This window comes from Strix aluco, chromosome 4 (assembly GCF_031877795.1).
Source record: "Strix aluco isolate bStrAlu1 chromosome 4, bStrAlu1.hap1, whole genome shotgun sequence".
In the NCBI taxonomy this organism is placed as follows: Eukaryota; Metazoa; Chordata; class Aves; order Strigiformes; family Strigidae; genus Strix; species Strix aluco.
The window spans coordinates 107,851,183-107,869,687 of record NC_133934.1 but is presented as its reverse complement, the minus strand read 5'-3'; the positions used below and the strand labels follow the sequence as shown (position 1 = coordinate 107,869,687).

Sequence of the window (18,505 nt, the reverse complement as noted above, 5' to 3'; positions counted from 1 at the left end):
CACTTCTACTAGAGCATTTAGTCTTGCCTTTGAAGGCTCAGAGTTCCTATTCCTGGTACTTTTAAGAGCTGTTGCTTATTTTCATTCCATTGCAAGCACTTTAAAGAAAAACAACCATATGAAGCAAGTTTCCTAACAGGTCTTTTCTACATAATATTTGTGCTGGTTCGTGATTTTATATTTTTCCTCTCCTTACTAACAGCTAATGTGAGTAGACCTCTGCTGACACAACTGATGGCACTGCAAATGAAGAAAGGAATAAACCAAACTCCATTGAAAGTTTAAGTGTCATTCAAACACAGGAAAAGTCAGGAGATGGAGGCACAACAAAAGCCAGGAGGAGGAAAAAGAAAATCAGCGTGGAAAGAAATTATATTTTTCTGTTATTCTGAGGGTGTCAAAGAAAATGGGATGTTCAGCTGAGGAAAGGAGTCATAGTACTTAACATTCTCTATTTGTTCAAGGTCTTGCCTGCAGAAACTGATACTCTCCTCTAAGGGGTAGAATTAAAGTCTTGTGATAGAACTGCAGGAACCACTACAGCAATGGCAATCATTGTTTCAGTCCAGGAATATGCTCCAAAGCATTTTCATCTGCAAAATTTACAAATCTACATAAATATATTAATGTATGCATCAGAGCCTCCCTTCTGCCCACAACCAACCCCTACCAAAGGCAGAGCTGTAGAGGTTGCTCCATGGAGGACTTCTACCACAAAACTACATATAAAAATCCCAGAGGTTAAAAAAAAGACCTGTTCAGCTCCCTAGGCATGTGGATGTATTGCTCCATAAAGCACTCTTACCAGTGCCTCATCCAGTTTAGCTACAGTTTTCTCAAAGGGTTGGGATTCTCACCAGGCACCCTACACACACCCCAGAAAGCTAACACCCCATCTAATTTAATCAACTGCAACAATACGTACTTGGAATCTAGGTGTTCTCCTTATGTTTCACCCCTTTGTTCCATATTTCCCAGCCACGCCACTCAAGCTGACAGGAGCAGAACTTCTAGAGGGAAACAGCAAGCTTGGCAGAGCCAATCCTCATGTCCCCTCAATGCCTAAATGTCAGCTGCTAGAGAGGGTAGATGGATAGAAGACTGAGGAACAGCCATATACCCATGCTGGAAATGACCCATGGCTGGCTCCACAATGGCCAGTAACAGAACTGCAGTTATAATAAATTTGCAAATGAAGTGATAAATAAGGATATAAGTATCAAGCTGATAAAGTGACAGAGGAGACATGTATATGGTTACAAAATGTTTGGTGGGGATCACTGTGGTTGTGCTGCTGGTGCAGCGACCCACCACACTAACAGCTTGTATGCAGCACTTCTCTGGTCATGGGACATACAAACCCATTAAGAAGAACACTTTTCTGGGAGCACCATTAAAATAACATGACTGTGAACAGCATCCCTATTCACCAGTTTTCTTAGCTGCGCTCCCCACACACGGTCATGGTCTGTACACACAAAGCTCTCTACACACAACACCCACGCAGCCATACGTACACCTTCTGGGTACCAGCTGTCAGTGCTGCCCTGGGGACTTACAGCTTCACTTGGCCAAGAAACACAGAAGTAAAGAAAGCCTCTTTTTCAAGGTGGGGGAATGGTTTCTTTTCAAATCACAATTCTCTTCCTCCTCACGTCTGCACCTCTCACTTGCCACCCACAGCTGCAAGCTGGAACTAAATGTACTGTATATTATACATACACTCAAAGGCAATGCGTATGTACACACAAACCCTCCTTGCTCTTTCCTCTCTCTCTCTGCAGATTGTATTAGAAAATGCAGTCAAGCATGAAATGGCTCTTTTGACGCCTTCAGCTCAGATGTGCCTTGCATGAAACAGTTGCTTGCCCTAGCGCCTGAATAGCTGCGAGAAGGGGGTTGGAGGATATCAGGACTATGAGTGGGAGTAGCTGACACAAGTGCCCCAGCTCTGCTGTTTCCTTCTCCACAGCACCATGCGTTAGGTGCTTTGGAAACACTAGCTAGTTTTTTCTGCAGACGCTAGAAGACAACAAACTGAAAGTGTGGTAATAATCATAGAATCATAGAATTATTTAGGTTGGAAAAGACCTTTAAGATCATCAAGCCCAACCATAAACCTAACGCTGCCAAGTCCACCACTAATCCGTGTTCCTAAGCACCACATCTACATGTCTTTTAAATACCTCCAGGGATGGTGACTCAACCACTTCCTTGGGTAGCCTGTTCCAATGCTCAACAACCCTTTCAGTGAAGAAATTGTTCCTAATATCCAATCTAAACCTCCCCTGGCACAACTTGAGGCCATTTCCTCTTGTCCTATCACTTGTTACTTGGGAGTCTCTTCCCTTCATGTCCTTCCAATCCCACTGCCAGAAAATTACTGTCCTTAGACAAGAAATCCCAACCATTATTATTATAGTTATGTAAGAAGGACCTGAAGAACACCCAGAATTGCTGAAGATGGCACAAAAGTCTAGACAGTGTTTCAACTGACATCCCACAGTAGCCTAAATCAGGTATTACTGTCCCTTCTCTGGCCAGTCTGCTACAAACAGGGAGCAATGAATCCTTGTAACGATCAAGCAGATAAAATTAAATAGCCTGAAATACTTGAAACAGTGTCCACATAACCATAGGAGATGATGATGTTCTGTTCTTGTGTGTGCCCTATGCTGACCTGAGCCTGGCCCAGCTCAGACTGCCTGTGCACTATTTAAAAATAAAGAGATTTCATTCTCACCTTGCAAGTCTTCACCATCTGGAGAATCTGGGAACTTTTTCAGCACATCTCCTTGCAAGCAGACCATTCCCTCCAGCTATGAAAATACCCCTTCAGAGGAGGGTATTGCCTAGTAGCTGTCATACAAATAAAACCTATCTCCTTGTCCTGACAGTCAGGCCCCAGAACTCGAGGAAGGCATGTTACAGCTGAGCAACACATACAGCAAAACTGCTCAGGGTTGAATGTAATCTGGCAACAACTAGGTGACCTCAGCCTCCTAGGCACCTGTGCTGGCCACTTCTGCTTGAATACAGGCATCCACTCATTTGTCCTTGGCCATCTGCAGCAATGGGTCTGTAATGCTTTTGTTCAGTACCATAAATGCAGCAGCAGTTATCACGTTTAAAATACATGTATATTACTTCCACCCTTCTACTTTTAGGGTAGCTATTATACTTGGATGTCTCACAGAGACTTGCATAGGAGCAGTGGGTGAAACCATGTTTCAGAGACTTACAGATTTGTACAGACAAAAAGATCCAGAGTGGCATTTATTTGTGATCCCAAAGCCAGAAGCTTCATTGCCATTAGCTTGGAGATGGGAAGAGGAAGAAACCAGGTGCTGATTCAAAACCACCCTGACAGAATGCCAGAGATCTGTGAAAATCAATATGTTATTAGGAGCGATTAGCTTCCCAGTCTTGTGCTCTGAGACCCTGCCAGCTTTAATTTTACACTTAGCATCCAAAGGAGCAATTCACTGTTGCTTCCCCACAAGGCTCTGCATAAACCTCCTGGGGAGATGGCAACAGGCACATTCTTAGAATACAGACAGAAAAATATTCAAGACCCCTTCATGCTCCTTCTCCTGCTTTCTAACCCTTCTCTTGCATTAATCTCCATTCTTTGCCACTTTCCTTTCTTCTCCCTTTTAGTTTTTCCGTAGTCTCCTCTTCTTCCCTGTGCCTCTTTGCACTGCCTCCCAGACTACAATATAGCTTTCTTCCTGAAATTTCCAGAAAGATGACAGGGCAAAAAGAAGGAAAAAAATATCCTCCCTTCATGAAAAGTTTAGCTGAAGGCACTGCCGACAGCAGGTCAGGGCACATGATGTACTCCCCCTAGCTACATTTGAAAGAGTCAGCTATGGCCACCCACTCCCACTGTGCAGAAGTTCCAGAGACAAGTATCACCAACTGGAGAGTCATGAGACACCTGGCAAGGAGCAAGTGTGGAAAACAGGTAGGCTTGTCTAAAACTATGAGGAAATACAGAGCAAACATTTCCACCTTCCTGCAAAAATGCAAAACTAGACAAAACTTTCCTGTAGGCATTATAAAGCATATGTCTTTCCTTCTCATATTCACCAGCAGATACACACGGCCACAAATAAAAACAGCCTTGATCTTCTGAAAACCAAAATTACAGGCAAAATTTAAAAAAAAAAAACAAAAAACACAAAAAAAACCAAAAAACACCACCCCAAAACAACAAACAAACCCAGAACTGAAAAAAGGCCTAAAAAAAGAAAAATAAATCCTCATTCCTGTCCAAGTTGATTCCATATAGATGAGTTTCAACAAAAGAAGTCAGTCAAGTAATTTGGGGAGCCCAAATGTAATCACTCAGACTGAAATCTGACTAGGATCCAGGAGATAATGCTCCTTTTTTGGGGGAAAAAATGTCATGGGAACTTTAAGTGCTCACAAACAGTTACAACCTCGCACACGTCATGTGGCAGGATGGGAGCCGGGAGCTGTGGGGCTCCCAGGGCCGGGCCCTCGCTGCCCAGGGCTGTACCACACACTCAAGGAGGTGAGCACAACTGGCCTGCAGATGGTGGCCAGGCTCAGCCAAGAGCACAGGAAACATCACGGCGATGAGGCAGGTCCGAGGTCAGGCCGGGAAATAAATCCGCAGGTCAGGCTAAGATCAGGTGCTACGATTGCCAGGCAGGGCCACGGTGACAGGGATGGGACATGGGCCCGGCTCAGCAGGACCCATGGCCAGGCAGGCTGTGGGGAGCTGGAGACTGGCCCTGCTGTGGCATCACTGGGGCAGGGGCTGATGGCCCCAGGGGGCTGACACGGGGTTCTGGGCTGTGGGCAGGCCTGTTGGTGCCCTAAGAGCCCTGGCAGCATGGAGCCAGCAGTACCATGGTCTGGCGCTGCTCCTTGCTGACCCAGAAGAAAAGTTCATGTTTACTAAATGTGCTATGACAGCTTTTGCAGCAAATTTGATTTTCCCTGGTTTGTCTCCCATCTAGGTGCCACTGGACCTCAGCTTACTTAGCCTGCCAAATAGGAAAGAGCAGCTTGAAGGGATGTAAATGTAATTCACTAGCACAGAGAGGGACAACAACAGAGAACACAAAACCATCATTAAATACCCACCTAATGAGAGCCATTACATTAGAAATAAGAATGGGTTTTATTAGTCTAGCAAAATGCCCTGCAAATAATATCACTAATCAGCCATTGACAGGTTTATTGTGATAGTAAGAACAAAGGTATTCTGCTTTAAAGATTTCAGCCTGACAAGATGTCAGGAGCTTTATCATCAGTTGTTATGCACTTTAACTAGTGTTATGCACTAACAACAGTTAAAATCTTGGCACATACAACCACAGAAATGAAATGTAAAGAACCTGGACTGGTTTTGCTGGTGCTTAGTCTCCCTCACAGACAAAAGTATTTTTGCAACATCAATCCCAATTTTTCTTTGCTTCAGATTAAGCTGATGCCTTCCTTCCCTACTCCCAGTGGGGTATACAGCTGCTTTACAAAAGGAGCTTCGTATCCTGAAGCTCAGCATGCCACTACCCCAGCTCCCTCACTCTGTTCTAGACTAAGTAAACCCCTTTCATTCAACTTCTCCTAGCTTTTATTTTCTAAAATTTGTCTCCTCTGCTTCTCACCTCTGGCTTCTCTCTGATTTGTATACTTTCTTAAATTCAAATGCTCGAATTTGAATAGTGTATGTCAGTTAAGACTAAACAGGCACTAAAAGTAGAATAATTACATAAGACACCCTTATCAGCACAATGTGTACAAAACATTTCCAAATGAGCAGCAAACAAGAGAGATAATAGAGCTAGCTTCAAGGCATTCACCACATTTTCAGGGATGCAGGAATACTGGTGGAGCAGTAATAATAATTGCCACTTATAAGGCCGCTGCTATAGACAAAAATTGCTAGCAGATGTTTACATAGGCCAGATGACATCCAGATGAATATTTTTCATCAAACACGTTTTTTCAAAACCTTGCAAAATTTATTTCATCATATTATTTAAAACATTTTATTACTTTTAACATGTATTTAAGTCTGAAAATAAACCAGAAGTGTGGGTTGGTTCATATAAAATAAAAAATTCCTGAAGAACACCTGAAATGCAAACCACATCTATTTATTTATCTAGAAAGTCAGAACAGAATAAATACCCTGATTCACCATTTCCCTTTCCATACTGCTGTCTCTTCCTTGTTCTAGTACCTTATATATTTCCTATCCCTTTCCTTTGTGGCTTTTCCCAACACAAGTAGAAACATCAAATTACTGCACAAAAAATTATTGCCTAAGTATCCACAAAACGGAAGACATACAAAAATCTAGGCAAAGAAGGCAAACTGAAGAGCCCCAAGACACACACATGAAAGTGCAGGATTCAGTGCGAGTGCTATAATGTCCTTTCTCAGACAAAAAAAAACCCAAAACAACCTAGCTTGATTCATAAAGTTTAAACATTGAAATTACTTTGGTTATGAAGGGAAGAATTTCTGAATTTTTTTCAGAACTACACAAATGTTTTTTTCTGAATCCAAAATTAACACTTCACTTTTCTAGTTCAATATTATAAGGAGGTTATGTAATACCAAAACCCTGTAAACTGGTCCTGAGAATTTTCAGTTCCAAGCGGGCTCCAAGGAACTAGTTAAAACTGTGAAGCTTCCACCATTTGTAAGGGAAAATTGCATCAGATTTTTGATGTCTACCACAAAAGCTTCGGTGGAGACCTTCTAAATTTTAAACTGACCAAGAGAAGGCATATTAGGATCCAGGATCCCAAATCTCCCTCCATTAATAAACCTCACAAGTCTTTGCACTCTGAATTCTAGCTTTGTTTAACTTCTGTAATGAACCAACTCCCCAGCTCCTGAGGCTAACCTGCAGCTACCCTATGAAGAAGTATGTACCAGTTTTCATCAGCATCAGACTTGGTACGTGCTTCCCCTCTTCCTATTGTCAACATGCACAAAAGAGGATAAGTTAATTAAGGGGTGTTGTCAGGTGGGGACTTAAAGAAAAAAATCCTTTAATACACAATGAAAGGTAAATATTATCTAATAAACTTTGCATCTCCTTTCTTCAGGCTGTAATCATAAAGAACTTGGCTAGGGAGGAGCTGTAAGAGCACAGAGTAGCACAGTGGAAATATTTGCAGACAGAGGAAACTGTAGCTTGTAAATGTTACTGCTAGCCCTGGGAGGTGACGAGCAAGGCTATATTGCCATACTGAAGCTTGGCAGAGACACAGGGGAGCCAAGAAGGAGCACATGGGCTCTTCAAACTTACTCCAAATGTCACTCTAACATTTACAGAGCTGTGTACAGCTATTTGGGAAGAAATCTCTGGCAAGAAGGCTAAAGGTAGAAGAATTGCTCCTCAAAGCCAAGGAGTGTAATGGGGAAGGCATGGGGAAATCTGCTACTAAAATTATAGTCTGAGAGTTTGCATTACATGGGTGATACAGTTTGAAACATGATGTGTCTTCTGTTTAGTTCAAACATCTTTGAGACCTCTTCATGGCACTGTCAAACTGCATGAAGCATCTGATCACTGTCTTCTTAAGTAGTGTTCACCAAGAAAGGGGGATTATGGTGAAGATGGAGTTTGGCTCCTCTCAGAGTTATACAGTGAAAAAAAGAGGCAACAGACACAATTTGCAGCAAGGGGAATTCCAGAAAATTATAAGGGAAAAATTACACGATGAGGGTAGCCACACACTGCAACAGAAAGTCTGTAGAAACTCCCCCCCTGGAAATTTTCAAAACTCAATTGGATAATGCCTTTAACAACCAATTCTGCTCTTGAAGTTGGTCCCACTTGGAGCAGGCAGTTGGGACAGAGACTTCCAGAGATTCCTTTCCTTTCAACCATGATTATTCTATGAAAAGTGTCAGAATGCACTGATTTCACTGGATATTGCACCATTTCATAGACATCACTTTACACCTGCAAGTTGCTACTGATCTGAGATGGGAAAGATTTTGTTTTGTGAGTTATTGCATTAACAGGAATGCGGCTTACAGCATGTTGTCAAGACTGAAGAAATATAACATTCAAAACTTTGCCCTCCTACAGGCACTGTATGTCCTTGGGCAAATTCTTTACTTCTGCTGAATCATCTCAGAACAATTACCATTAGGAACCAAACATATGACTCCACTAAAAACATCCAACTATTGTGCTTTCAGTCCTTTTCTCCCACAAGCCAGGATGCTCTCACTGAACTGGTGTGTCACACATTGTCAACATCTCCCAGTGGCTGCTGACTCTCAGGTGAAAACTGAAAGGCTTCTGAAGATAGCTCTCAGCAGTAAAATTTGCATTACTTCCCCAAATATCCAGGAGATGAGGGCTCTGCTCTAAAATCCACAGATGTGGGAAAGCTACTAAAGAGGCAGTTATCACCAGCCTACCATCTTTGAAAAACAATGCTGTAATGTAACTACATTCATAACCTTGTGTAAAGGCACAAGCACGCTTCCCTCAGTTCTGTTTTTTGAATGCTGGAAAGAAAAACGGTAACTCATCTTGCCTCTGGTTGTTGGTTTAAGGAAGGTTCACAGCATGGACCAGACAACCCTCAATTTCCTTTTCTTCCTTTTTCTCATCTGACAGCCCCAAAACCCTGAATGTTGTAAAGTCCTGGAGGAGGTGCTTTAATAGGACAGGGAGCACAGGGAAAACATGGGTCTACAAATAGTAGGGTAAACTTGTCCCACAAAAATCACAGGTACACCATAGTGGTTTTGAGAAAGCAACAATTTTTCAACCTAGGAAATCTCTGATTTAGGAGGGGCCAGAAGTGAGAGACTGCCACGCTGAAAAGGCAGAAGAGCTGAGTAACTATTTATAACTAACAGAAGGCAAGCAGCTTCATGGAAATGGGAATATCACAAAACTCACAAAAGCTGGCAAATTGATCATCTTTGGGGGAAGCCTGATACAAAAGAGCAGACAGCAATTAGGAGGGTAGCAACAGTATACATGCTGTGGAAAAATACAGGATAACATGTAATTTGGGGTTTCAGACTGCAACTTCCAAACTTAAAATATAAGATAAACTAAGCTGAGTTTTTAATACTAGGACCTGGGGGAAGGTCCTTTCAGAGCCTCTTCTTCTCCTATCGCAGAGCTGCTGCTTTCCCTAAAAACATTTGCAAAAAACATTCATCCCAGGGTGGTGCCTGCGTGAGAGCCATGCTCAGTCAGTGAAGTACAGACAGTGCAGATATGGTAACACTGATTTCCAGGCATCCCACAGGTTCTGTCCACTCCTAATGAAGTCATCAGCAGAGATGCAACAGCCAGGGCTGATCACCCAGCTAATTGCAACCACTGTCCAATTATTGCAACCATGATAAAGAGGTAAAGAGAAGCAGAAACTAGAGCTGGCATGGGATGACAGTTGATATTGCCAAGATCATGAAGGCTGAAGCAAGAGATACATGTTCAAGCCTGTAAATTTCACTAGCAGATAAAAAAAAATTAAGGCCTACTTTCAAGTAATAGGCACTGCCTTTTGAAAACATGATGGTCCTGCAGACCAAATTCCACTGTATGACTCTGGTACCTGTAAAGAAACGTGTTTATTAAAAAAAGAAACTCAGATTAAAAACAAAGAAAAAAAGAATTGACATAGGCATGTATGCTGCTTTGGTACTAATGATGACTCAGAATTTCCTTGTTTAGACAATTAAAGCAATGTCCATGACCTGTCCCTCTCTGACTCCAAACATGATCAAAGTGCAGTTTCTCTCTTACAAAATCAGTATCTCTTGCTAAGGACAGAGTTAACAATTCATAGTCCAAAACACTGGTTATAATTATGCAAAATCATACCATTATTAAACTCCTACAAGCCTATTTTGAATGCTTAAGGCTGTGGTGCAGGATCTTCTAAGTGCATAGACTAGCAGTCAATGGATGGGTTTACATACAACAGCAGCCAGCCCAAACCCTCCACCCAAAACTTTTATATTCATGGAGAAGAGAGTTTCATTAATCTTTTTGTTCTTCTCTGAGCTCCAAGAGCCTCCAATGATCTTGATGGGAATTGTAAAAGATAATAAATCCCACTTCTTGTGAAAGCTGTGAAGGTTTAGTCAGTGTTGGCAAATTCTTTGAGATCCTCTGGTCAAAAGGCCTGTAGATGTATAAATTATGACAGCTGTTGTGACCCTAAAACTTTCACATTCACCACTGTGCTGCTCATTTTATTCACTTTGAAGTTCAGGGCAGCAGTCAGAATACAATGAAGAGTGTCATTACTCCAAAAGCACCAGCCTGATGCCACAGTTAAGTAAGGCTGAATCTTCTTCAGCTGCTTCTGTCCATTGACTTACTGAGATAGTTCCTGAGGCCTGATTCAAAACAAGACCAAATACTGAAATCACCAGGTATATTCAACTGAAAATGTTGGTTTTGTGCAGATTTTCAAATCTCCCTCTACAGTATCTATGACTTTTGCTGAAATGCTTGGATCTCTCCTGCTCCTAACTGAAATTGGAAAGCAGTCACATTGTCACCCATATCAAGACATTTACATCCACTTATAGATAAGATGTGAGAATGTACCCATGTCCTGTATTGTTCTCTTTATACTAGACATAATGGAAAACTCCGAGTTAAGAGAGTTTTGATCATGAATAACCTGCTATTTATCCTGTCTAAAACACTTCTGTCCACTGTCATAAAGTCCAGAGGGACATTTGTTCTCCAGATTTCTAGCAGCAAACCAGATGTGATGTATTTTGTTACAACATTTCTGATCCATTACATCAAATTATGTCAGATTAAATGCAGCCCATCAGGGAAAAGGGGTTCTTCAGGCCTGTAAATTGACTCAAACATAAAATTCAGTGTCTGCTTATCAGTGACTGCATTTCCTGCATGACATCACTTTCCATACAACTCCTTCACTCAATGCTAGGCAGCCTACCTGCAGAATTAACTGCCTGGGAAGGAACTTTGCAATGAGTAGGCAGATAATAAAAAGCTTCATTTCACCGTGGTGTTCTCTAGGTTCCTGAACAACCTCTTTACATGCTAAACCTGAAAGTCATGCAGACTAATAGCAAGAAAGAATTGATTCCCCCACCACATCAGTGTTAGCCCTTGTGCTGTTCAGAACAGCAGTAAGGACGATACAGTTGATATCCCTGTCCCAGGGGTGGGGTGAGGAATTCAAACATCAGCCACTCATTCCTAAAGACCAGAGTTCAGAAATACCTTAGACAGAGAAAAACAGGAGTTCTGTAGTCTCAACCTAAAGATAGGTTTTCCACACCCTAAAATCACTATTTGGAATGACCTGCAGGGCTGCCTCTGCTCTGAGGAAATCTGGGACAGGGGGAGGAGTAAAGCTACCTGTCACAAGTACAACATATTTGCTAACCTGGGTGGCAGACAGGAAGTTCAATCTCTATGAATAGATTCTGAATTCTAATAAAAATATAGGTGTTTTATAAAAAAGTCAACAGCCACAGCCTTAATGCTCTGTACAGTGGAAAGAATGGTTTGCTTTCACCTAAAATGTCTCCCAGACACTGAAGTGGGGGAGAGATGGAACTAGGAGAGTAAATTGCAAAAGCCATCCCATTTAGCTGAGTGGGATCACAGGTAAGGTCAGGACAGTTAATCACTATCTATTTGCTGAAAATTACCCATAAAGGTAATTAGATGCACAATTCTCTTACAGCAATTAGCTCTCATTGATATGAATATGAAATAGATTCCTAGTAAGAGTTAACTCTGTAAGGAAAGGAATGAATCAGAACAAAGAGAACAACAAAGAGAACATTCAAAGATGGAAGCCAAGATAAGTTTGGGGGATGGCCAGACATTCGAATGTATGCTTGGAGGACTGGAGAAGGCTTTCACATGTATTATTTGGCCAAACCTCTAAAGTGTATCACAGAAAGTGAGATTATTAGAATGGAGCCCAACACAATTTAACAAAGCATGGTAAAAGCAGATGGGAGCGTGGCTATCAGATTAACTTTGTATAAAGGCTGTGGCAAATCCATCATGAAGTTTTCCAGGCTCTGAGACAGCCTGACTACAACTGGCCCTACCAGCAAATTGTGTTTACTTCAGAAATGAAAATTTTTCTCTTCCCTCATTATACAAGACTGAATAAAGGGGCGGGGGGAGGGGGGGGAGTCTGACATTTTTTACTGTTTCAAACAGTATTTCTCTATAGTGATAAAAGCCATTAATCATTACCAATGAAAACTGGGGGGAAAAATAGTAATTACAACATCTGAAGGCATTCTTTCAGTTTTTCAACAGCTTGTTGTTCCAGTGATATCTAACCCCTGCTCTCGGGCTTTCTGCAGTCTACAGCCCTACTGTTTCTGTCCATAGGAAAGGGATGAGAAAGCGGGGCTGCAACTCTGAAAAGGCAGCCTTCAGCTGCAGGGAGCAGGGTTCAGGTGTTGCTCAGGCAAGCAGGGGCAAATAAGAGCAGCCCCACTTATGTGCCTCTTACATCTGCCCACATTTCAAAGGAGTCACACAACCAAGCACAAGAGGTAACAAGCAGTGAAAGCTCTGCAGTAAGGACAGTGTGGTGGGGGAAGCCCACAGCTCTTATTTGGGGATGAATCACGCTAGTGGAACTGCATATGAAACTGGTATCAAGCCTTCGTGTCCCAGATGGCCTCAGATGGCCCCTAATTTGGAACATATTCATGACCCCATCTAGAAGCCCTCCCAGAGAGATGCAAAGCTGAATCAAAGCCAATGTAAGGAAACCGAAGAACTTATAGTCTGGAGGTTTCTACATTCTAGAGGATCCTGTACCATTTCAGAAATTATTTAGACAAAAATTATTGCATAATGACAGGAACTGTTTGAACCTGAATGTAACAGCTGCCTACTGGGAATCCTTCAGTTTGAAATTAAGTACACTGCAAAAAAGAATCTAAAACCAGCTAGCTGTATGTATTTCACCTGTCAGATTTCCCCCTCCTACTGTTTATGGCATCAGAATATGGCATTTCTTTTTCCCCACCTTTCATATTTTTCTTTCTCCTGTTACTGTGCAAAAGGCCTGTACAAAGAACAGCAAAACTGGCTACCTACTTTCACAACGTAATAAACAGAGTACATCACATAATTCCTACCTCTAAAACAGAAATAAAATTTCATTACATGTTTCAAACCTGTTCTCCTTCTGATTTCCCACCGACTTTGGAAAATAATGGAACTGAATATACATAGTGCTGCCAAAAACACAATATCATTATCTTCGATGGGAGTTAAGGGGCTGACTTTGCCTTCATGTCAGAACAACATTGTGTATGATATTAAAGCAATAAGGGTTGTATCTAGTCACATTGCACCCTTTCTCCTGGGAGACACACGGTTACACCTGCAGCCACCTGGTCTTCCAGAGCATATCACTGCTTCTTTACACTGCATAAATGTTCCTCCTGTGTCAGCTAAACTGAATACCACCTCCACAAAGGGAAGAACACATCAGAAAAACATAACCAAAGGAAGACAGGCAAAGCACTCTTTCCCAGACAGAAAGCCAGGCTTTGAGCAACTGAGAATATGACAGCTATGGAGTTTGGTCAACTGTACCAGTGACCAGGCAAAGTGAAATCTGTGTGCTGTGCACCAGGCAGATGCCATTTTACTATAAAAATCCTACAAAATGCAAACCTTTTCCATAATGTCTCAGTCATTGTGGCTCAGCTTTGGCGTGGAGGTCCTGTACTTTGAGAGGAAGAACAGCCTTTGAAGCTTGTTCAGTCCTTAGCTTCTCAGATGCAGTGGGAGTACTGATGCTGAGCAAAAACCAATCTCTCACTTCTAAACCCTGAACTCACAAAAATATCAGGATGTAATGTTCATTGAGAGTTTCATGAGATAAAGTTTAAAGGATCAATCTAAACATACCCAGGATGCAGTTACATTTTTTCATTTTGAAGCCTGGGATTGCAAGCCATTGCTTTTAGCCTCTCTTCGCCTTTTTTTTTAAAATCAAGGTCTTTATCATGTGATATTTGAAATACAGCAGGGCTGTATTTTTTTCAAAGTCTAACTTCCCTCGGTGTTAACAGAACACTTCAGAACTAAATTTGTTTGTAGATTCTAGTTCCAGCTCTCCAGGAAACTCAGTCATTTAATAAGGTTGCAACAAAAACAGGGACTTTGTGGCTGGAGAACATACTTAAAGCAAGAAAGAACTACTAACTGATTTCCCTCAGTCTGGAACATGGGAGTGTGCATTTTCTCTGAAAAAAACAAAGTTATAAAATGGCAAAGGTAAGTATTCAAATATTGAAGACAGTTCCCAGTAAATTATGAAACTGACAGATTCACACAGTTCTAACCTTCCACAGCATTACAGTTCATTTCTTTAATTACTAGATTACATTATTTATTTAAGAAGTATTGATTTCTTGGGTCCTGAAAAAGCAAAATGCTTGATCTTACCTATAAAGTATAACTCTGCTGTGATACTGAATTTCACAGAGGTGCCTGTGGTGTGGAAAGCAGTGTTAAGATTTCCTCAGTTTGGAAGAAGAGGCAACCTCTCAGACTTAAAACATACCTTAAGAAAATATAAGAGTAAATGAAACTGCCACCTAATGGTGAAGCTGTAACTTTGAAGCAGGCTTAGCAGCCAGCACACAAGGACACAAATGCTGCTTTGACCTGCATGTCTTGAATTCGGATTGACAATCACCTTCTTCAGCAACATTTAATTATATGCTGCTTCCTACAGCACTGGATGCTGGTGAAGCAAAAGTATGTGTTTTAAGTGACAAAATATATCTTCATCAGGGATGTGATTACTTTCTCAAACTGCCAGATTTGATTCCCAGTTTTATGCCACACATAAGACACTGCACACAAGTTCAAACCACGACAACAAAGAACATAAGTAAGTCAAAGTTCAGTCTTGGATTTTCTGAGGACTGATTATGTCATCTTAACTTCTGACAAAAACTACCAGCATTGGAGAAGTGTAGAAATGCTACCAAGTTAAACCAGCTAAATTACTCCATTGATACTGATCTACTGGACATTTTAGCCGTTCCAGAACCAAAGCACTTCCCTTTCAGTCACCTATAATTTGCCTCATGATCTCGTGGTAAAGCTCCCAAATCACTTTCCTTGGTGACTCAAGTATGGGCAGAATTTGTGGCCTTGCTATGGACTAAAACAAGGGGAATCCAGTCCAAATAGGTCAGTATTTCCTTCTCCAGTTTGCTGAAACAATGTTTAATAGGACCTCTTTATTATGTTGGTCTATTATCTAAAGCAGAAGGACACAAATTAGGACTCTTGAGATCTATTCAACAAGTCACAGAATCACAGAATCTCTAGGTTGGAAAAGACCTTGAAGATCATCTAGTCCAACCATTAACCTAACATTGACACTTCCCAACTATACCATATCCCTCAGCGCTATGTCGACCCTACTCTTAAACACCTCCAGGGATGGGGACTCCACCACCTCCCTGCGCAGCCCATTCCAACGCCTAACAACCCATTCTGTAAAGAAATGCTTCCTAATATCCAGTCTAAACCTTCCCTGGCACAACTTGAGGCCATTACCTCTTGCCCTATCACTTATTACTTGGTTAAAGAGACTCATCCCCAGCTCTCTGCAACCTCCCTTCAGGCAGCTGTAGAGGGCAATGAGGTCTCCGCTCAGCCTCCTCTTCTCCAGACTAAACCCCAGTTCCCTCAGCCGCTCCTCGTACGACATGTGCTCCAGACCCTTCACCAGCTTCGTTGCCCTTCTTTGAACACGCTCAAGTAATTCAATGTCCTTTTTGTAGTGAAGGGCCCAAAACAGTAACAGGTGCGGCCACACCAGTGCCGAGTACAGGGGTAAGATCACTTCCCTGTCCCTGCTGGCCACACTATTTCTGATACAAGCCAGGATGCCATTGGCCTTCTTGGCCACCTGGGCACACTGCTGGCTCATGTTCAGCTGGCTGTCAATCAACACCCCCAGGTCCCTCTCTGACTGGCAGCTCTCCAGCCACTCCTCCCCCAGCCTGTAGCGCTGCTGGGGGTTGTTGTGGCCCAAGTGCAGCACCTGGCATTTGGCCTTATTGAACCTCATACAGTTGGCCTTAGACCATCGCTCCAGCCTGTCCAGGTCTCTCTGCAGAGCCTCCCTACCCTCGAGCAGATCAACACTCCCACCCAACTTGGTGTCATCTGCAAATTTACTGAGGGTGCACTCGATCCCCTCGTCTAGATCATCAATAAAGATGTTAAACAGGAGTGGCCCCAAAACCGAGCCCTGGGGGACACCACTCGTGACTGGCCACCAACTAGATTTAACTCCGTTCACCACAACTCTTTGGGCCCGGCCATCCAGCCAGTTTTTTACCCAGCAAAGCGTGTGCCCATCCAAGCCACGAGCAGCCAGTTTCACCAGGGGAATGCTGTGGGAAGCGGTGTCAAAGGCCTTGCTAAAGTCAAGGTAAACAACATCCACAGCCTTTCCCTCATCCAATAAGCAGGTCGCCCTGTCGTAGAAGGAGATCAGGTTTGTCAAGTCACTTTGTGATTTTCCTTTATTTGTTCTGAAAGTAGGAAAGAATGTTATTTACCTCTTCAACAACATATTTTTAGATCCTCGCTTAAGAAATCATTACAAAACTAAAGCAAATATATTAAAAGGAGGTTGCAAACAGGAAAATAAAACATAGTCATCCTGTATTGAGGATATTACGCATCAGACATAGACACATTTAGAATCCACTTCCGAGAGGTCATCGGAGTCTAACTCTACACTATCACCAAAGACAGCTCAATTTACTTCCCCTTTTAATATGAAAGTGAGGGCCAGTGAAAGCTCTCAGGCTGATGTGATAGAAGATGAGTACCTAGGATACATATAGAAAGAATGCTTCCTTCATATGCTGGAGTTCTCTCTCCAGCTTGTTATTATCTTAAACTAACAGAGTCATTCTAGAGTTTAAAAACTCATAGCTTAATACATGAGCCTCAATCCCCGTATCTCTGGAGAAAAGGGATGTTAAGCTCTTCACCCACAGAAGCAGGCATGCAGCCTCTCTTGCACAAAGAGCAAGCCACTTCTCTCTGTTTTCAATATAAAGTGATTCACAGGCTTTTACACTGGGCTCAGTCATGCTCCTGAGAGTTGCAATACAACATCTGTATGGTACAGCATGCTCTGCTTTCTCCCAAGGGTTTCTGGAGGAACTGCAAGGTACAGGGGCATCCCGGGAAAAGCTGTGTGTATTCAGGTTTATTAAGGAAACAATACAAATCAGTATATAATTCAAGTCTATTTGAAGATAAAGAGTGTAAAGCTTTTCCCCAAAGGGGCTGCCTGTAGGAATTTAGCAAGTCAGGCGAGCCAGCAGCTGCTGTGTGAACAGAGAAGTTGATGGGGACGCAGAGGCCGTGGGCCTAGGGGCTGGTGCACTTGCTCAGACACTTTGGGGGCACAGTGAGTGGCAGGTGGCAGTGAGGCCATTAGATGGTGAAGGAGGCTGCAATTGACTCCCCACTTATGCCACTAAAGCTGAGAATGACTCGCTGTGTGTTTTTTCAAGGGACTGCAGTGTGGCTCCTCCTGGGGTGGAAGAGAAAGCAGAGATGCACAGCAAAACAGAGTCATTTTTCTGTACAGTGTCACTGCCACCAGCTCTCACCACTGCTCGCTGGGCAAGGTTCCAAGTTTCCACTCATGTCTGCATGAGTTCTGGATCAGCAAGTGCTGTTTCAAAATAAGCTTTTCCTAATTTACACCTGGAAAATATTAGACATGGCTCTACCTCACACCACAAAGAACATCCTGTTTTCTAAAATAAGCAGCTGTCTTACTCTGACCAAACAGGGAAAAGGGTAGGTCTAATAGGATGGCTTTCCTGTCCTCGATTCCCATTATTTGAAGTCCTCAGCACAATTTGAAAGCACTAAGATGCCCTCAGGAATGCCTTTTGAACTGGCCGACTTTCACAGTAGAAACTGAGACAGAAATAGAAGCCAGTTCATCCAGAATCACACTGCAAAGTCACAACAGTGCAGGGACACAACCTAGTGCCCTGAACTACTGTTCCATCATCACTGGGCTGCTGTTCCCCCCTTTTTGGATGACCCAAGAGCTACCTGCCACCTCCTCATTACACAGGCCCTGAAAAATTCTCAGAACACCAAACAAATCAAAATAATGGAGAGACAAATAATTCATTTGGAAACTGGAAAATAATCCACAAACCTAAAAATAATCTAAATCTGTAAGGGAAAGGGGACAGTTCTTGACATCACTTGAAACATAGATGGTAAGGCTCTATAGATATAACACCTGTTTATCTTTCAGATTCTGCAGATTAAGAGAGACTCAAAAGGGGAAGAATTGAGGCACAAGACAGTTTTTTAATATTTCAATTAGCCCTTTATTTGGACTAGGATTTATTTACTGCAGAGTTAAGCATCTCTCATAGTTACAGATTCTCTATTTATATCTGCTAACTGTGCAAATTT

At 42.3% G+C, this 18,505-nt stretch overlaps 1 protein-coding gene across 1 annotated transcript in view; it reads right to left on the bottom strand.

Moving 5' to 3' along the window:
• NRXN3 (neurexin 3) overlaps window positions 1–18,505 on the bottom strand; it is a 1,036,510-nt gene that overhangs the window by 675,808 nt on the left and 342,197 nt on the right. The gene's annotated exons all lie outside the window — the stretch shown is intronic.